This window comes from Odocoileus virginianus, unplaced genomic scaffold, assembly GCF_023699985.2.
Source record: "Odocoileus virginianus isolate 20LAN1187 ecotype Illinois unplaced genomic scaffold, Ovbor_1.2 Unplaced_Contig_4, whole genome shotgun sequence".
NCBI lineage: Eukaryota > Metazoa > Chordata > Mammalia > Artiodactyla > Cervidae > Odocoileus > Odocoileus virginianus.
Window position 1 is genome coordinate 2,776,088 of NW_027224321.1, and position 21,590 is coordinate 2,797,677.

The following is a 21,590-nucleotide window of genomic DNA, read 5'->3' on the forward strand; positions in this document are numbered from 1 at the left end:
CCTCTGCTTTGCTCATCCATTGAGCCTGAGCTGGGATTTGGATTCCAGTAGATGACCTGAGGCTTCCCCAGTGGTGCAAGTGGTAAAGAATCTGCCTCCAATGCAGGAGACGCAAGAGAGACATGGGTTTGATCCCTGGTTTGGGAAGGTTTCCCTGGAGGAGGAAATGGCAACCCACTGCACTGTTCTTGCCTGGGAAATCCCATGGACAGAGGAGCCTGGCGGGCTACAGTCCATTGTGTCACAAAGAGTCAGACATGAATGAGCACATGAGCCACACAGATGACCTTGGCAGTTGTGGCCCAGTTGTCAAGCACCCTAGACGTCTGGAAGCGAGAGAGCTCCCATCCCAGGGGCAGAGATGCAGTCTCTGTAGGGGGTGGAGACCAAGACTCAAGACATGGTGGGTTCTGGGAGGGAAGGACACTGGGGTGAGGTCCCAGCCATACTGTCCCATGGAGGCTCCAAGGGCCCTGCGGGTGCAGACTTGTTAGAAGACATGATGCTCTGAGATCTCCCAAAGTCTTTGCTTCCCGCACTCTGGGAAAGGTGGAGGTAGGCTCTGGCATCATGAGACTTGAAGGCCAGGGTGTCTGCCTGAGCCACCAGGATTGTGGAGGACAGACTCTCTTCTCTGATGTCCCCAGTGTCCTGAGCACCACTGTGTCCCTACTCTGAGGGACAGGCAGGCTGAGGGGCAGAGTGATGAGGGACGGGCCAGATGTCACTATAGGCCCTGAGCCTTAGGCAGGGGCCCTTCCTGAAGCAGCAGAGCCCACGCCCACCCAGTGCTCGTGGCGGGTGCAGTCAGGTGGCATGTGCCATCACAGGGTAGCATATTCTTCTACCGGGTGCCGTGTGCGACTGGACCCTCCTGGAAAAGAAGGCTGTGGAAGAGCCCAGTGGCTCTCATAGCTCACTGTGGAGACCTCTCACTGGCTACCTGTCTCCTTAGTTTCTGGCCCCTTTCATAAGGGCAGGTGGTCAGTATAGGATGAACTTATTGCGAAGATAAGAGTTGGCTTGGCATTTTGTATCTGCCCAAAGTGAAGACGTGGGTCTGAGCAGTAAGAATCCTGTCTTCATTTCACATGCAGGGCCTGCTTGTCCTTGTCTGACCCAAGCCGACTGGATATAAGGTCACCCTCCATAGCCTGCATGGAAGATGTTTGGAGGACAGAGAGAAGAAGAGATTTAGTGAGGGCCAGAACTAAGGCAGGACAGATGAAAAGGAAAAAATTAGTTCAAGGAATTTTCATAGAAACTCATCACCATATTCAGCCCATCTAACTATCCAATTCCCTTCCACATATCTGTGGCTGGGCCTCAGTAAACAGTTTGCAGTTCATCAAAAGCACCGTGCTTCTCCCGACTTCCTGCCTTAGGTAATGCCATTCCCACTGCCCAAAATGCCTCTTACATCTGCCCATCTTTTTTTCCATGAAAGCTTCTCTGAGGCTTAAGTCTGACATGATACTTTCATGTCCTGGCCAATAAAGTTTCCAAATCAGCGAATAAAACCAAATGATGAAGTGAAATAAGTCAGACAGAGAAAGGCAAATACTGAATGATACCACTGATATGTGGAATCTAAAAAATACAAAAACTAGTGAATATAACAAAAAGAAGCAGGCTCACAGATATAGAGAACAAGCTAGTGGTTACCAGTGTGGGGCTGGGCGGTAAAGAAACTGGGGGGTGGGAGGTACAAACTACTGGGTGTAAGATGAGCTCGAGGATGTGTTATACAACACGGAAAATATAGCCAATGTTTAGTGATAACTATCAATGGAAAATTACATTTAAAAAGTATATAAGGATAAAAAATTTAAAAATAAATAAAAACATTACAAAAAGAACCAAAAGAGTAAATGACCTCTACCTGGCAAATGACCAACCCATCCTTGGCAGTGACCTGGGTGTGTCCAGGGATCCCCGGAGCTGGTGAGTGACCCCTTCACGCCGTGTCCCCGTGTGATCCCCTGTTTGCCCCTCTTGCCACCCTCATCAGTTTGTGCGTATCAGAGCCGCTTGTGTCAGTAGGCGTCACACAGAGGCTCTTAGTAACTATTTATCTGATGAACATCCATGCACGTGTGCTAAGCTCCTTCAGTCGTCTCAGACTCTTTGAGAACCTGTGGGCTGTGGCCCGCCAGGCTCCTCTGTCCATGGGATTCTCCAGGAAAGAATACTGGAGTGGGTTGCCATGCCCTCCTCCAGGGCATCTTCCCAACCCAGGGATTGAACCCGCCTCTCCTGCATTGACAGAAAGGTTCTTTGCCACTAGTACCACCTGGGAAGCCCTCCATCAATATAGTGGTAGGTAAATCAACCACCAGCCGGCAGTTCAGAAATCAGGTGATAACAAGACTTCTTACCTGGAGATGACCAGCCCGTGGACTAGCATCAGGAAATTGGGGTGTTCTTTGAAGAGCCTCTCTCCTTACACACTCCTCCCATGCCCAGATGCTGGTGGAGACTTGGAGGAAAGTTGGCCGTGTTGGCGGGGGCACAGTGCCAGTGAAGCTGGTGGGCACTGCCCGGCTTGAGTTGTCCTGATGCATATCATGTGCTCCAAGCCCTCTCAGCATTTTAATAGCTCTGTAATACATGTGTAATACACATGGGTTGCATTTTGTGCCGCAGGGCTTAACCTCATTTACCAAGCACGCCCATTCTCTTGGTCAATAAATGTTTTCCAAGCCGGCGCATAAAATTCAGTGAGGAAATAGACTCTTTACCTAGTGGGTTGGGCTGTCTCCTGTGAGCAGTGGTTGGGCCTGGAGGGGTCCATATGTTCTGGGGAGTAGGCTAGCAGTGGTAGGTGATGCAGCTGCTCCCCCAGACCCAGCTCTGGCTCAGCCTATGCAGTCAGGCAGGCATTTTTACGGGCTTTTATTTTCTCCATGAAATTTTTAAGTTGTTTGCTGGAATTGGCTGCATTAATCAAACAGTTGTTTCTCAGAGACATCGTTTATGTTTGCTGGAGCCAGAAAGGGATCTGTAGGCATTATTTCTACTTGCTGAAAGTAAACGCAGAGCCAGAGAATGAAATGCCATTGGTTTTATTTCATCACAAAGCCCTAAGGACAAATTCTCACCCGTTCTGGATTTATACTTGGTCTTGCGACAAAATAGGAGCAGGGAAACCAGAGGGAATGTCAGGACATGAGAAAAAAGACAGGAGAAAACTGAGTCTTTAAGGTGAAAGGAGATATTAAGGAAAAATCTCTCACCTCCAAGCCCTGTCTAGGGACCAGCACACTTTCTTTTATTAAGAAAGGGAGGTCTGTCTTGACATGAGTCATCACCGCTCCAGAATTCAAGACAGTTTTACTCAGCCAGAGGGTAGGATGACGTTAAGCGTGAGGAGTAGACATTTTCCAGTCAGGTGCCTAAGACAGTGGCAGTTACTCACCTTGCTCCCAGATACCATATTTAACAAAGCTGTAATGGTAATCCATCATAGCTCATCACTGAAGGCTGTGTCTGTTTTAAGATGGCATTCATTAATTCTCCAGATAGTGAAAGTAATATATGAATGTGGATTTTAAAAAGAGAAATAGAAAAAAGTATAGGAGATAAAATAAAAACATCTGTAAGTGCACAATTCAAACATAACTTCTGGCAATCTTTTGATTATTTTTTCTTTTGTCTTTTTAAAAACATTCCCCATGACCTTGAATATTTATGAGAACATAATTTTATGGGTTTATAGTATTTAATATTATGGGCATATCATCAATTATCCAGTCATTCTCCTACCATTGGTTATTTAGATTGTTCTCTCTCTTTTTTTTCCTCTTTATTGTAAATAAGACTTCAATGCAAAAATCTAGGTCACCTTTTTTATTGTTTTTACAGAACACATTTATAAAGGCAAGACTATGGGAATCAAAGAATATTGCCCCTTTCAGAGTCTTGGTTCATAATGCTAAACCCTAAACACAATGTCCTAACAGCCTGTTAATTTACCAAGAAAAATAATCAAACTTATTCTGAAGATTTCCAGATTCTGGTCATTTGATTTATTTGTTTCCTTGAAACTTTCAACCAAATTTCTTGAAATAGACATGAAGCAAAATAAAGGTTTTGCTGCAGATCTAGAAGACATCCATTCTTGTATTTTCTATTTATGAAACAACACTTTTCAACATGTTGAGTGGCTTGGCGCTAGGTGGTACTTCGTGACAGTGATTCGAAAGCACTTTCTAAGTCTGAAGTCTGAACCTCTTCCAAGCAGAGGCGACATAGACATCTGGGCAGCACACCCTTTCCCAGAAAGCAAACTGCAATTTGGTTTCCAGCACTCGGCACACAAAGGTTAATTTCAAATTGCGCTGGATAAAATAATTTGTGTGGTTCGTGTTATGTTAACCTGAGGTTATCACTGACTCTGCAGAGCTGTGATTGTCCCTTCGGCCCAGTCTTCCAGATAAATCAGACCGCGCCATCAGCAGTGAACTCGTTAGCTTCAGTTGAATAGGTTTTCTTTTTCAGTCTTGAAATTCCTATGCCTTTATGTAACTTCCCCTCTAACTATGACAAAAATAAATAAATGCATTCCCCAAGTAAGGAAAGAAAGAAAGACAAGCAGAGAAAATGACGTTTGCGCCCTCCAAGAAGGCTCCTGATTAAAGATTGGAAAGGTTAGAATAACAGTGTCCTTAAGATCCAATGGCATGTAGTTGCTCCCCCCTCCTCCCTGTTTTTCTGGAGAAAGTATTTGAATGAAGCACTTTACAAATATTTATATGCTGGTAATTGTGTTAGAACAATAGTCATGGTCTGCATGAGCTGATTTGAGCCAGGAAATTTGGAGTTAAGGCAGCAGAAACATCAGTCTTGTTGGGCTTGGTGACATCACTCATAAATCATGGGGGGTCACCTACTCCTTTGAAGCCCCAGGACAGAAAACTGCAGCACAGACGTTGCATCCACGCTTCTGTGAGAGCACAGCTAGAATGGTGAAACAGTCAGGACAATGGTCTGGTTTCCAGGTATTTCCCCGTACATACTGCCTGCCTCTGTTCTGCTATCTCGGCAAGGAAGGGATGAGCAAGCTCCACCCACCCCAGGGCTCACATCTGGTGGGACCACGCTCCTGCAGATGGAGCCTGAAGACTTTCTCTGTCTGCCCATTCATCATTCCCAGGACTTGGGTTACACAAGTGAGAACACAGACGCAGTTCCTGCCCTCCGGGTGCTTATATGCTATGGGAAAGCCAATCATAAGCATATTAAAAAGAAACTTTTAAAAACTGAAAATAGCAATTTTCATGAGCTGCAAAATAGTACGTGCCGTGGAGAAAAATCAGGCAAAGTGAGGAGGATCAGCCACAGCACAGTAGACCTGGGGGCCAAATGGAGAAGTAACGGGACAAAGATTTTAAGGTGATGAGAACATCACAGTGACTCCCTGGGGGAAGAGAATTTTGCAGAAAGGTCCCTGACATGGGTTCTGGAGAGAGTGAGGATGGGGCCAGGGTGGGCGTCAAGGTGAAGAGGGTCTTGGTATGGGAGGGGACAGGCCATAGAGGGAGTCCCTGCAAGGACTTGGGGTTTGCTCTGAGAGCCACGTGGCCATTGGGAGGCTTGGAGGTGAAATGACCAATGGAGCTGAAGTGGCCACAGGGCCGTTTCCAGCATTGCTGAGGGAGTTATCTGGGTCCCCAGGGGTGCCCATCCTCTCTGTGGGGACCTTGGATGTTTAAGCCCACCTGCAGCCAGGATTCTTCTCCCTGGGACCAGAGCCCCCAGACTCCCTCCTGGGCCTGTGCTCTGCCTATTGGATCAGCAAAGGTGCAAGAACTCACAGGACCGTTGCGTTTAAAAGAGCTGCAGCCTCGTTCAATTTGCTGAGAGCTGAGCCCCTGCGTCGTTCCCTTCCCAGGACCCTGCTGTGGCCACGGGCTGGGTCTTGGCTGGGGGTGGGCAGTGTCACGTGTCTGAAAACGCACCCTGTGGTCCTGCCTCCCAGCGAATTTGGGTGGTGGGGTGGGGGTGGGCGTGGGCAGACGTCACCAACTTCCAGGTTTAAAATTATGTTCCCCAAACATGAGCTAATCCTCTCAGGAAAGGAAGAAAGACATTTTAGTCCATATTGCTTGATACTTGCTTTTAAAGCACATGGTCTTTTATCTCTAGCGTGACTGTGGATGAAATATCACTAGCTTCATATTTCAAGATAATTCCTGTCCAGCGAGTGTTCTCTCAGGAATAAAGACGCGGAAAGCATGCACCGTTGTAACTGCACTTTCTTTCTTTGTATAAACACATCCCTCTGGGCTCCGTCTGATCTGTTGGGTCCCAGGGTGTAACGGTCACTGCTGGACCAAAAGGTCTGGCTCTCAGTTTCCTAGATAGGCCGGCGAGGTTAACAAGTTAATAAAATCCTATTTATCAGGCTCCGGAGTCCATTTCCTCTTCCTTGTAGCTCATGGTTATAATTATTTTTTATGGACTCTCAGGGTTTCTTTATATCTGATTTCCTTGAACTCTCCTCTTGTTTCCTGAGTACTGGGCCACGGAAGGAGAGAGAGGTGGGCTTCATGGAAAGATGTCTGTTACTCATTTCCACTTGGGTGTGATGAGGGTCAGTGTGAAGGAACATGCCTAAATAGTCAAGATTTTAATTTGTTACCTCCTCCTCTTGGGCAGACAGACAGTGGAAAGCTGGTGGTCCCTCGGGAGACCCAGGCCCAACCACAAGTTAGTGGGAACCAACTTCTGATCTCTGTGTACTTCCAGATTCTTACCTGAACAGCTGGACCAATGTTCTTTGAGCCATGTGCACATATGAAGATAAACGACAGTAATTTACGTGACAGTGTCTTGAAAATAGCAGCAACACAAGCACAGACAGATGAGGCCTGGTCTTCACTGCTTCACTGATATGATTTCCCTCTGCAAGGCACCCAAGAGATGGTGAACGGGGGCTAAATTAGCCAGACTCCCTCTTTTTAGGGAAGAATCATTTATCAGGTTCCATGACTGTGGGCCTGGGAGACTCTGCGTCTGACCCTGAGATGATTAAATAGAGCAAGAATGAGGACCCCTATCACTGAGCAAAACTCAAGGTGAGATACTACGTGGACCCTGAACTGCGGACATGTCAGGCTACAAAATTCTTCGAGTAGATTCCCTGGGCCGTGGAGGGGAGCCACAGACATCTGCCCCAGATCCATTCTCTTGTCTCTGAAAGAATGGCGGGAGGCCAGCTTTCTCTTCTAGGGGTTGCCCCATGCTCCATACCCAAGACCTGCAGCTCCTGCCAGTTCTCTGCTTACTCACCTGAATTTCCAACCTTGACCAAGGAGGTTTTGTCTGTAAATGTACAGCATGCAGATGTGTGCGCACATACACATGTACATATGTGAGTGTATCTTGGGAATCTTTGGAGCAAGCCAATGACCACTGGGGCTTACTTCTCTCTTGCCCTCTCTTGAAGACTGTTGTTGAGTGACCAATGAAATACAAACTTGGAGAAAACCAAAATGGCCTTGGGAAACATGGAGGGTGCCCTGATGGATTTCTGTTCAATCAGGTGTAGAAGGGAATGGAGTCAAGGAGAGGGAAGCATGCACACGTGTCTTCCACATTAGCCAGCTCACCAGGAGAAGGAGGCAGGCACATGGGGTGATCCCTGTGACCGTCCCTAACCTGGGTGAGCAAGGCAGAGCTGGGCAGGCAGGAATTCAGCGCCGGGATCATGTCAAAGGCAGATCTCTCTAAGACACTCGTGCTTGATGGCCATGCCAGGAAAAACAGACAAACAGACCAGGGTTGTCTATGTCAGATACACAGAAAGCAAAACAAAAACATGTTGCCGCATCCCAGGTACCCAAGGAGCACCTGCCTCCTTGGTCCACTCAGCTCCCCACATCCTAAACATTCCTCCTGCCTGGCTGAGTAACTAGAGGAAAAAAGTGACAACCAGTTAAAAACTTCCCCTTTGCTTTCACCCAAAACTTCAACAAACTGGTCTGAGACCTAAACACTAACCTCAGAATCCATCCCCAGCACTGGGGAGGTGTTGACTCTCCTCCACAAGTATTTAAAAATCAGCACATCAACCACCACTACCCAGGCATGTAAGTCGATTAATTAATTCTACTTTTAATAAGTCAAAGGAAGAGAATAGCATGATCCATTCAATAAATGCCCACAAACACATCTGATAAAATTGAATATAGCAAAATTAATATGCATGCCTACATACTAAACCTACAACTCCTATATACAGGAATGTGTTATAGTTCTTTCATACGTGCTTTAAAATCTCAAAGCAAAAATCATTGTCATGCTTAATGTGACAAATCAGTTCAGTTCAGTACCTTAGTGGTGTCCAACTCTTTGTGACCCCATGGACTGCAACACACCAGGCTTCCCTGTCCATCACCAACTCCTGGAGCTTGCTCAAACTCATGTCCATCAAGTCGGTGACAAAGCTGTACAAACTGAAGTCAGGAGAGTGAAATTATGCCTTTGTCCACTATTATTATTTAATGTTGTTTTGGAAATACTGGCCAGTGTGATTAGATAACAGATCATTTAAAATGATATAAATACATATCCCAAAACACAAAATAATCAATTGAAGAAATTATTGGGATGGATGAGAGAATTCAGTGAGCTGTGTGGTTTTAAAATTAATATGTAAACATCAATAGCTTCCCTTTATTTGAAAAATACACTAATAGAAAATATAATAGAAAGAGCGCTCTCATTTATAATAGCAATAATGATGGAATAGCTGATGTATATAAAATGTATATAAAAAATACACTTATAGAAAATATAACAGAAAGAGCACTCTCATTTACAGTAGCAATAATGATGGAATAGCCCTGATATAAAAGCTGATGGATTTCTGTTCAATTATAGCTAGGAATGAAATCTCTAAGACAAATTACAGGACCATGATGAGGAAAGTATACTACTCTGCTAGGAGAGAGAGGATCCATGAAGGGAGGTTTTCTGTGAATAAAAGAGATAACATAGTTTATCCTTGAGACAGGAGACTGTCATGTAAAGAAAGAAATTACCCTAAATTAGGTTCTATAGGCCATGAGACATGAAGTGAACTACCACCAGGATGCTTTGGGATTTCACAGCATGATGTTAAATCACACGTGGGAAAAGTACAAGAATGATCAGGGGTTTGTGAAAGAGTGATGACGTCCTTCTTTCCCAAATATTAACGTGTTTAGTTACTCCAGAAAAATCAGAATACCTTTCACTGAAGCATGGATAGACAGCCATTGAGTTGAATCTATAAGCCAGAAATAGACTGAAAATACCTACGGGACTGCAGAACTTTCCATATAAGAAAGCTGACATGTGAAGGCAGAGAGAAAATAATTGGAACAGTGACAAGTTAGTCTTTGGGGGACAAGCAAGCTACAGACTAGCATGTAGAGTATGATACCATCGTGTAAACAGAGCAGCTGTAGATTAAAATTCTTTTGGGAAGAAAGATGAGAAAATGATGACAATGATTAAATCTTTGCTGGGGAGGATGGGAGTTAGTTGGGGAGAGGAAGGGGATTTTTTTTCCTGTTTGGGAAAAAATGACTTTTGTGTTTTGAAAACAAAAAGATACATGTCTTTCTATAGATAATGCAAACAATATGAAACATTTATGGAAGAAATAGCAAGATTTGTGGAACATTAGTCTAGAAGTGCCATGATAAATAGATGACTATAGTAATAGATGGAGAGAAATAGTTTTATAAACTTGGATCATATTATATATGTTATTTATCAAATATGCACTAAATTTGATTTTAAGGAACTGCTAAATTTCAAACAGGTTCTTCTTTGCCTGTTCACTATGAAAAGAAGCCTAAATGATTAAGAAAACATGGTGACCAGCAGTTAAAAGGTTAGGATCTCTACTTGGTTTTAGTTGTATGTTTCAATTTTTCATAGTTTCTATCAATTCACTGTGAAAGATGAAGCAATGATTGCATCCATGCTCCCTTAACCCTGCCTCTCATCAGCTTTCAGTAGCTGTATTTGTACATTTTAAAGCTTGATGGTATCCACAATCTATTCGGTAACAGTTATTCCCAGAACTTCTTAGTCCTGACTCTGAATTTGAACAAGTACGCTGTGAATCCGAGCAAATGCTGAGAGACAGTGAAGGACAGAGGAGCCTGGCATGTTGCAGTCCATGGGTTCACAAAGAGTTAGACACACTGAGTGACTGAAAAACAACAACTGTTCACCATGAGGTAATATTCCAGAGCTTTTCCTTCTTAAGTTGTTTATTTGGAGGTATTGTTTGCTTAGCTGGGTTTTCCAGGAGTAGCTCACAGATGCTGTAGCTCTCGAGTTCTTCATGTATGAGAGAGTCCATGTGCTGCCTTAATTTTTGGAGGGCAATTTAATTGCATAAAAAGACTTGGGAAATGCTTCACTTTTCTTTGATGATCCTGTAGGCGCCTCCACCTTGAGGGTGTTCTGGAAAGGCAGGAGGAAGCCAACACCAGTCCATCTGTTGCTGTAATAACATCACTTTGATCCAAGGTGCTTATATAATTCCCATATGGTTCTTTATTATTAAATGCATTAAACACATACATATACACACTACATGCACACCACACACACACACACACACACACACACAGAGTACTATTTATCAGAGGTATCAGAGAAAAAATCATTCCTAAAGTGAGGAAAGAACTCAATCTGCTGCTTGAAAGACTATATCATTTTCCTGGAAAATTTTAACAGAGAAAATAGATCCTGAAATACATCCCGGAAAAATTATTTAAGGCTTTCCTGATGGCTCAGCAGGGAAAGAATCTGCCTGCAATGCAAGAGACACAGGAGATGCAGGTTTGATCCCTGGGTTAGGAAGATCCCCTGGAAGAGGGCATGGCAACCCACTCCTGTATTCTTGCCTGGAGAATCCCATGGACAGAGGAGCCAGGCGGGGTCGCAGAGTCAGACATGACTGAGCACACATACTGAAAAATTAATTCTACAGATGAGCCAAGAAAATCACCAGCTTCCACATACAGAAAACACGGTTAGCCTAAAGGAGAAGGAAAACTTGAGTGCCACTGTCTCAGACAGCTCCACAACACAACTCCAGCACAGAAGGAAAGCTCATGAAATTTTGAAGAGAGATTGTGTGTCTTAACTTTTGTACCAAATGAAGTTGCTCATTATGTATAAAGTCAATATAAAGTCTTTATCAAAAATGCAATGGACTCCTCCTGGAAAAACTAGTAAGCCATACTTGAAATTACTGAAAACAAAGAACTCAGAACAAAAGGAAGGTATTACGAAAAGGCCAGTAGTGAGCTTTTAAACATAGGGCTAAAGATACACAACTGTGGTCATTATGCTTACGAAGGCTATAGATGTCAACATATTGAAAGAAAAGTTTATAAAGTAAAATTTTAGAATAGTCTGTAATATGGAGAGGCTAAAATTCCTGTGCTTGTTAATCAAAAGGAGTGGGCTGAAGCATATTACACTGATTTTCATAGCAGAGAGGCAAGAAATTGTTTCATTTTTAAAATACAGTTTCTGGAGTTGAAAAAAATTTAATGCTATCTGTCCATGTTATTTAAAGCTATAAAATTAGTCACTAGTACTAAGGACAAATTATTTGGCTCTTAAATCATCACAAGATGAAAAAATGTTGATTGTAAAAAGAAAGCTACAAGAGGAATTGTAAATATTTCATTCTGACTAAAAGGGTTGGGGGTATGGATAACCTAATATATGAAAACCTATTAGCATATTTACTATGTTGCCAGATTTATGAAGAAACCATATGGTCATCCAAGTAGATGCAGGAAAACATTCAATTAAATTTAACACTCATACGTGATCAAATAACAGCTCTTAGCAAAGTAATAAGAAGAGGGAACATTCTTTATTTAATAAAAGCCATCAATGAAACATTCAGAAATCACCCTATTTGAGTGGTGAAACATTAGAAGCATTTATTTTGAAGTAAATAACAGGATAATATTGTCTATTATTATAGCTTCTAACATTTAATTTAATATTAGCATTGTACCGAGAACAAGTATAGTGTACTAACAAACAAGTGTACTAGAATCAGGAAAAAAAAGATCCCTTCCTTCAAACATACAAAAAAAAATCCAAACTAAATATACAGAGAGAGAGATTTAAAAAAGAAAGTTATTATTTCCAGCAACCATGAATTAGAAAATGTACTTATAGAAATTTCTGCCAAAAATACAGAAAACTTTGCAATCTAAGAAGAAATATAACAGAGGATGAGCATGAGTTTTACTGAGACAATGATAACACAATTTAGAAATAGGCAAATAATAAAAAAAAAAAGCATCCTGTGTTTACAAGTCAAAAGACAACTTATAGCTATATCAATTACCTCCAAATTAAAGTATGAATTCTATTCAATTCCAGTCAAAGTCCCATAAGGTTGTTAATGAAAATTGACATTAGTTTTTATCAATAAATTCACGTGGAAGACCAAAGTGTTAAGAATAGAGATGTTCTGAAGAAGGGAGAGCGAGAAGGGGGGTGGGCAGGGGAGACTGACCATTTCTCCCAACCACATAACATTACAGCAGCTAATTAGAACATCCTCAAAAAGGTGACCAAATCGTCCGAGAAAACAGGGCAAAGGGCTTGGAAGCCAATCCAGGTATATTTATGTTGTGAAGATTGCATCAAAGCTCTACAACAAAACAGTCATGATGGAAACACTTGATGATGCAACGGTGGTACTAAAGCAGCTAACCATCATATGGGAAAACAAAGTTAAATATATATGCATATGTGCTCAGTTGTGTCTGACTCTTGGTACCTCACAGACTGTAGCCCGCCAGGCTCCTTTGTCCATGGAATTTTCCAGGCAGGAACACTGGAGTGGGTTGCCATTCCCTAATCCTGGGGATCTTCATGCTCAAGGATCAAACTCCAGTCTCCTGCACCTCCTGCACTGGCAGGTGGATTCTTTACCAGTGCACCACCTGGAAGTCCTCTTACCACCCAGCAAATTCCAGGTAGACCAAAGAAGGAAGCTTGACAAGTAAAATAGAAGATGTGTAGAAGAAAAAACAAGACAATAGCCAGCGGTGCAGATGTAGAGACAAGATGACATTTCTGTTCTATGTGTGTGTGTTGTGTTGTGTGTGTATAGAGGGTCTTGGCAGGGTGGGGGTGACTGTAAATGGGAAAGTCTCCCCAGAAGACAATTTGCTTCTTCTTCTCAATAATCTAGTTGATGATGGTTATACCCTCCATTCCTACGTTTCATTAACTCACAATAGATCCCACAGAACGTTGCATATAAGGATGGAAGGATTTGAAAAGACCTAAATGCCCATACATAAGAAAATGAATAAAGTATGCCATATTCATTCAGTAGTATCCTCCACAGATCTGAACACGCTGACCTGGTATACAACAGCAGGGGCACAGAAACTTCAACTACATGAATGACGCGCATCTTTTAAAAGAAACAGTATCTGAAGCAAAAATAGAAAATGCACTTGAGTGCAGAGTCCTAAGATGATAATTGGCACCAGTGTTCTTCTTGAGGATAAATTTGCCTATTAAGAATAACAGACTTAATAAACTCCTTTGGATCCAGAAGGGAAAACCCAGACAGCATAGTTTGAAGAAAAAGACATCTGAAACAGGATACTTCAGACTATTAAACTATGATTAATTTAGGAGTGTCAGATCATAGAAAATGTTTACTTGAAAGTCGAGTATTCTACTCTGCATGATACTAGACTGTGGATACATGCCATTATACATTTGTCCAAACTCAGAGAATGTACAACATCAAGAAAGAACCCTAATGTAGACCATGGACTCTGGGTGATGATGACGTGTCAATGCAGGTTCATACTCCGGTCCTGTTAGGGATGTAAATGATGGTGGTGGCTATGCATGGTGGGGAGGGCAGGGGCGAGAGGTAGAGAGGATATATGGGAAATCTCTGTACCTTCTACTCAATTTTCCTGTGAATCTAAAACGGCTCTAAAAATTAAAGTCTATTTTTAAAAAATCAAGTTTGTGAAATAGTTTAAAAAGTTGAGTGTTAAAAAAAAAAGTTGAGTGTTTTAACTTAAAGTGTTTGCACATTTTATAGTGATCATTTATAACTTTGGTAACCAAAAAAAAGTAATTAAGAAGTTTCAACTATACTAGGAATCAGTGAAACGAAGCTTATAACAAGGAAACACCATTTTACAGGTCAAATGATCAAAAAATGTGTTTAAAGTGATGAGACTCCTTTATCGGTGCCGGTTCAGAGAACAGACACTCTACTGCTGGCAGAATGTTCAGTACTATAGAGGATCTGACATGCATCCAAACCCTGGGAAACATTCAGACCCTTCAAACTGTAACTCCAAAGAGAAGCATTGTAACTCCACTTTAAGTAAATTAACTTCAGCTAAGGTCAGAGATGTGCAAAATAATTACCTAAAAGATGGCATGTTGTTTCTTAAGTTATAAAAGCAAAATATAGAAGAACTATGTATACTCAATGATCAAAATTTATTTAAATAAAATATGCTGCATGGGTTCTCAAGGCAAGAATACTGAAGTGGTTTGCCATTCCCTCTTCCAATTATGACCAACCTAGACAGCATATTAAAAGGCAGAGACATTACTTTGTCAACAAAGGTCTGTCTAGTCAAGGCTATGGTTTTTCCAGTAGTCATGTATGGATGTGAGAGTTGGACTATAAAGAAAGTTGAGCACCAAAGAATTGATGCTTTTGAACTGTGGTGTTGGAGAAGACTCTTGAGAGTCCCTTGGACTGCAAGAAGATCCAACCAGTCCATCCTAAAGGAGATCAGTCCTGGGTGTTCATTGGAAGGACTGATGCTGAAGCTGAAACTCCAGTACTTTGGCCACCTGATGCGAAGAGCTGACTCATTAGGAAAGACCATGAGGCTAGGAGGGATTGGGGGCAGGAGGAGAAGGGGATGACAGAGGATGAGATGGTTGGATGGCATCACCGACTCGATGGACATGGGTTTGAGTAAACTCCAGGAGTTGGTGATGGACAGGGAGGCCTGGCGTGCTGCGGTTCATGGGGTCGCAAAGAGTCGGACATGACTGAACGACTGAACTGAACTGAACTGAATGCTGCACCCATTTGAGGAAATACTTACTATCCAATCATTAAAATACAGTTTTTCAAAAAATATTTCATTTTATTGGAAAATGTTTGTGATCTATTAGTAAGCTTAAAAAGGAATTTTCAAAACAGTTATTACTATTTGACTCCTGTTTTGTGTGTGTGTGATTGTGTATAATATATGTGTGTTTGTGTTTGTGTTTTGAGTCACTTCAGTTGTGTCTGACTCTTTGTGATCCTGTGGACTGTAACCCACCAGGCTCCTTTGTCCATGGAGATTCTCCAGATGAGAATACTGGAATAGGTCGCCGTGCTCTTCTCCAGGCGGTCTTCCCCACCCAGGGATCAAACCCATGTCTCCTGCAACTCCTGCATTGCAGGTGTATTCTTTACTGCTGAGCCACCAGGAAAGCCCACATATATACATATGGCTCAGTGGGTAAAAAACCCACTTGCAGTGCAGGAGATGCAGGTTCGATCCCTGGATGGGGAAGATCCCCTGGAGGAGGACACAGCAACCCTCTCCAGTATTCTTGCCTGGAGCATCCCATGGACAGTGGAGCCTGACAGGCTACAATCCATAGGGTAATGAAGAGTTAGGCATGAGAGCACACAAAGCACATCTGGCTATACAAAGTCAAACACAGGAGAGAAAGAAAAAAGGAAGAAAGAGAGGAAATAAGTGAGTAGAAGGAGAAAGAACAAAATGTTAGACGCAGTGATTTCTGGGAGACTTGTGTCTGGAGGCTTCTGTATTTTCCCATCTTTGTACTGTGTACTGTATTACTTTGATAATGATTTTAAAATGCAGGGGAAACTGCCTCTAGCTGCGGAGTCTGTGCAGCCCAGCACCTTTCCCACATGACTGGGGGCTGGGGGGTGGGCTGGGGGACAGAATCAGATTCTTTCTGGCCTGGAGTCTCCAACGATTCAGATGCCAGATGGCAGGGGTAATTGAGAATTCACCCCTTCTGAATCCAGCCTTTGTATTTCAGGACGATTTAGAAGAAGAGGAAAAGACAATGTTATTGGAGGGTATGGGCAAGCAAATCAAGGAACTGGAAACACTGTTTGGTAACAATTGTCAAATTCTTCAACTCTGTGAACACGCATGGTCCCCATAAATAACTGTGCAAATTGCATCACGTGGTGTACAGACTCTTCCAAACTAATGGTGAGAAGTAAAGTAGAATTCCACCAGGGCTTGAACTGAGCATGAACTACAGGGGAGGAATGCCATTCTGTTGTGAAAATAAAGGTACTAATTTGATAAGGAGATTAAGGGAGTGGACGGTGGGGAAGGGAGGTTCCCTTGTTAAAAATTTACCATTGTTAATGGAATTCATGAATCACTCCCATCTGCTATTTCTGGTTATAAAAATAGCAAAGCAAGAAGGAAAATTATGGAGGCCTTATAACTCTGGAATGTTACACTTTTTAAGGAAAGGGACGTGAGCTTTTATACTTACCAAGGAGCAAAAGTTTACTAAAATATGAAGGTCAGTGTGTTTTTCTGTATGCATATTTATGAAAGTGTCCACACCAATGACCTACGATAGCACACTCAAAGTATTTCTGGAATAAAGTGAATATAATGTAAAAGATGTTTAACCTACTTATCAGGCAGAAACTTTCCCGCTCACCTGGGCGGTGTGTTCTCACCATTCTGTAGTTAGAAAGCCAATGACATATTTGTTAACATCTTAATTCTACTGGTCATTTATCCAATGTCATGTCATCACTCTTCTTTAGCTGTCCTGAGATCAAGGAGTCATACGACCTCAGAAATGGTGCCCATTCCTTCTGGAAGTTCAGGAAAGGAAGGACTAATTTCCTGAAGGCTGTAAGTATAGCAAAAATATCAGATGAGAACAAAATCTGAGTAGTGAAAGATGTGTGTTTGTTTCAGCACATGATCTGATCCAGCCTCTGTTCTGTGCTCTGTGGTTAGAGACGTGGTTAACATTCAGCCTCTGCCTTTGGGACATTCGGTGTTGGTGGAGCAGGAGGGGACTTCCAAAAGGTACAATTCAATATTTGCTCTTTTACAAGTGTTCTGGGCTGTGACAGGCTCAACGCGCTCTTGTAGTGTGTGAATTGTGCCTTAGGTCTTGGGAGCTTGGCAGTCATTAGTGCTATTTGTAGGCATCCTCATTCTCCTGAACACGTAGAGTTACATTTCTCTCTTCCATTAAAATTGGAGGACATGTGACTTGCCTTGCCTTGGTGATCATGAAGTCTGGGCTTTCAGCTAGGTTCCTGGGTGGTTAAAATGACAGCCCCACTAACTGTCCACGCTGGTCATGTGACATGAGCCAAAAAACCAAGCTTTTGTTGCGTTAAAGCCACAGAGACCTTGGACCTATTTGTTACTGCGGCTGGGTCAACTCTGCTGACTAATACAGAGACTGATGACATTCAGATTGGGACTTAGAGAGCTTGACCAAGTACAGAAGAATAGTGGGTGAGAACAGTGGCAGTCGGGATGCAAAGCTGTATTCCTTTCCCTTGACTGTTCCTCTTTGGGGCCTTTGTCCGTTCAGTGAATTTATCCGCCTTTCTTCCTAGACTGCTGGCTAAACACGGTATACTGGCCACAGCCACCTGTCTCCTCTCCTACCCAAACTATACTAAAATGTCACTCTCAGTGTGTGACTCTGTCAATAGCAACAGCAGAGGACGGGAGACCTCAACAGACAAACATTTTGGATGAAAGAAGCAGATAGAAAGACACCATCTAAGGGAACTCAGAGGGAAGAACCACCAGCACACTCAGTTCACCCCACACAGCCTCTGAAGGCCTTAGTATTCAGGCAGGGGTGGCGGCAGGGAGGGACAGGGCAGAAATTGGAGGAGGGGCATAGAGGGGGCTGTTAACAGAGGAGAAATCCCTAACCCCTCATGTACACGTACAGACCTTCACCTACTGCCTCCAGGAAGAAGATAGAGAAGCTCTGGTCTTGGGATCACCAAACATACAGGGAGTCTCAGGTGAGAGTCAGAATTTCAATAAAAATCTTAATACTTTGCAGTGAGACCTCCGGTTCTCCTCCCCAGTGTGGTTTCCAAAATGTTGGCAGCCATGTGTAAGCACCCAAAATAAAAATGTCTAAATACTGACATTGAAGAATTCCAAATAAAAGCCAATGGTTTGCTTCCCTTAGCTTGCAAGGAGCCTCACCAGTCAACAAATGCTCTCCAGCATCAGGAGACTTGAGGAGTTTGTCGCTGTCTCACATTAAGTATGAATGAGCAAAGACACTGACATTTGAGGGTGCCTCCAACTTGGAAGCATGAAAGCCAATCCAACAAAGGCATGAACAGAAGGAGGCTGCAGGAAACAGTGCAGGGACCAGAAGAAAATGTCCCTACAAATGAGTCAAATATGTTTTGAGATGTAACAGAGATACGGCTCTCTTAACAGGACAGGGAACCAATTTTTACTCCTTTGACCATTTCTTCTAGTAGTTAGTGATTTCTCAATATGTTTTTACTGCTGTTTGGAGGTAATGTTTTCATTAGCTGAAAGAGTTTGTTTTCAACTTTTTGTGGATTAGAGAAGATTTCATGGATGCTGTCAGTCATTTGTTGTTTACTTTATATTAGAATATTCCAGAACCAACAACGGGTGTTTCCACTCAGGGCTGTTTATTCCTTAGATCCTCCATTTCTACCACTTGCAAGTTTGCTTTCCCTTCATCAGTGAGCCTCCAAGAAGTACTTCCTCCTTGTGAGCAGTCTTCCTCTCCCCCGGAAGCAATGCCTGCCCAAGGCTGCCCTGAGCACACTCCTCCGCTCTGCTTTGACTCTCCGGTGACTGGAACTGCTGCCTGCCAGGTCCAGACCTGTCCTCAGAACCCTGCCAAGGATGGGAGACTCATCCTGTTTGCCACGCATCACGCTGAACTGTGTGAGGGTCACAGCTCGTGACGGTGCTTCGGAAACCACCGACATCTACACACCTGGGCTTGTGCAAACACAGGCTCCAGAGAGGTGGCTTTCATGATCTCTGCTTTTGCCTCTTCCAATGATTTCAGACCCATGACATCATCTTTCTTTCTTTAACAAGGGTGTTTGCAGACCTGTACACAGTTCACAAAACAGTGTTGGGAGCAACAGGCATTAGGAGCGGTCCTGCTACGAGTGAGTGAGTGAAGCTGCTCAGTTGTATCTGACTCCTTGTGACCCCATGGACTATAGCCTACCAGGCTTCTCCATCCATGGAATTTTCCAGGCAAGAGTACTGGAGTGGGTTGCTATTTCCTTCTCCAGGGGATCTTCCTGACCCAAGGATCGAACCCTGGTCTCCCGCATTGCAGGCAGACGCTTTACCCTCTGAGCCACCAGGGAAGTCCTGAGCTGCTTTTGTGACATGTAAATCTTCCCATCAGCTATTTTCTTTTTTTTTTTTTTCATTTATTTTTATTAGTTGGAGGCTAATTACTTTACAACATTGCAGTGGTTTTTGTCATACATTGACATGAATTAGCCATGGATTTACATGTGTTCCCCATCCCGATCCCCCTCCCCCCATCAGCTATTTTCTACCACTTGTGCCAATTCAGGATCTTGTTTATTTCACAAATATACAATGCACGGTCTCTCTCTCCCTCTCTCTTTTTTTTTTAAGATAGAGAAAATAAGGTGAGTACTTGGTATTCTGGGCAAGCTCTCAAGGTAGAAGGCTGGATGGATATCTTATAGATGGTATCTATCAATGCTTAGAGATGTAGATTCTTATTTACTTAGACTCATTCCAAACTGTACACAGAGGAAAATGTGAAAACAACTGTGAGAGGTCAGTGTGAGCCCCTCCTGTCCCAGATGCCACACAAACTCTCATGAGAGTCTGTGCATCCTCTAGGCTTCATCCACCCTCCTGCAGATTTTATAACCGAGACCAGCACACACTTGTGATTTTATGTCTGGTTTTTATCTAAAACACTGTATTATATATCATTATATTATGGTCCTATAGAGTCAAAATGATTCTAATGGTATTGTGAGAACCATGTTATAAAAAGTTTTAAAAGAAATTTTGAAGATATAAATAAATACAAAAAAAGCACTGAAGACCCTGTTTGAGTGTCTCACTCCAAAAACCTCTAGGGGTTTCACCTTGCCCTGGAGTAAGACCAGACTCAAGGTCCATCTCCAGACACACCCCCACCTGCAGTCCATCCCTCTGCCTCAGCAGGGAATACGTGTCTGTCTTTCTTTTGGCTCAAGAAGCTGCCAGCCTCCCCTCCCCTATCTGGGCACATTCTTCAGACTCAGCTCCAATATGCCTGCCTCTAGGGTCCCCTCCTGACTCCCACCCACAAGACGGTCAGGTCCCACAAGATGGCTGCACTCCGGCTCCTTGTAAATCCCCTGCAGGACCCAGCCCTGGCTCACTCTCACCTAATGTGCATGATTGCCTCCCCTGCCTAAGTGGGAAATTTAATCAGTAACCACCTGCATCATCTTGACCCCCTGGGTCCCCACCAGCTAATGACTGCTCTTGCCCTTGGACCAGATCTGCTCCGGTGTGTTAGATCGTGAATGGGAGAACAGTGGCCCTCGCCCCAGTCCCCCTGGCAACCGGGAGCCCTTGTGACATCATGTACCCTGTAACTGATGGCCTCCTCCTCCTCTGTGTCTCCAAGAGTGCTGTCACATCCTGCCTGCCACCAGCCATAGGTGGTGGGGTGTCGCTCCAGACCTTCGCCTCTGACTTGTAAGATTTCCTGTCCAATAAATCACTGACATCCCTGGAGCTGACTCCGGATTCTGTCTTCCATCCTGTGGCTGGGCAGCTGCAAGGCTTGCAGGCCTGTGGGGTACAGCCCAACACCTGCAATCAGTGAGGTCTTCATTTTCTGTTAAAGTGTCTTTTTAAAATGGAAGCACCCACGAACATACCCAGATTGTCACCTAACATCACCTGATCAATGGGCGGAAGGTTTGCTGAGGTCAAGCTCTTGCCAAATCAGGTGGAACAGGGCTGGTAGGGGAGAGGGGGCTGCTGAAGGAGAGAGGAGGGGCCACAGATCACTGGCTTGTTTCCTGCAGGAGCAAACTCTGCCTGTTAAGCGAGGTCCTGCTCCGAGACGTCCTGCTCCTGCTCCTCCTGTGGGCAGAGTTCCAGGGGTCGATACTGCAGGGGGCTGGTACTTAACATCCAGGAGGCTCCTGGCTCCGCGTCTGCCAAAGAACAAATTTCACTCAATTTCATTCAAACAAAGCGAAAGCCACTGTATCTTTTTAGTTGAACATACTCACGAATCATAGACAGTACATCAGAACTCTCCACATCAGAACTTGTCATTGCACAGCCGTTTGGAGAGTCGGAGCTCAAGGCACGTGGATAAATTGGTCCAGAGGACCAGCAACATGCAAATGTCTGTAAACCGGGAAAATATGAACTTCTAGATCTTCCATACAGAACTGGTGTTTATTGTACCCGATTTATTTATTTTTAAAAATATTT

At 43.5% G+C, this 21,590-nt stretch overlaps 1 long non-coding RNA gene across 1 annotated transcript; it reads left to right on the top strand.

Moving 5' to 3' along the window:
- The first annotated feature begins 19,146 nt into the window (after nucleotides 1-19,146).
- Nucleotides 19,147-20,881, top strand: LOC139033824 (uncharacterized). The gene is made up of 2 exons (XR_011486307.1): nucleotides 19,147-19,437; nucleotides 20,637-20,881. It is a non-coding gene; the product is annotated as an uncharacterized lncRNA (long non-coding RNA).
- Nucleotides 20,882-21,590: the final 709 nt, after the last annotated feature.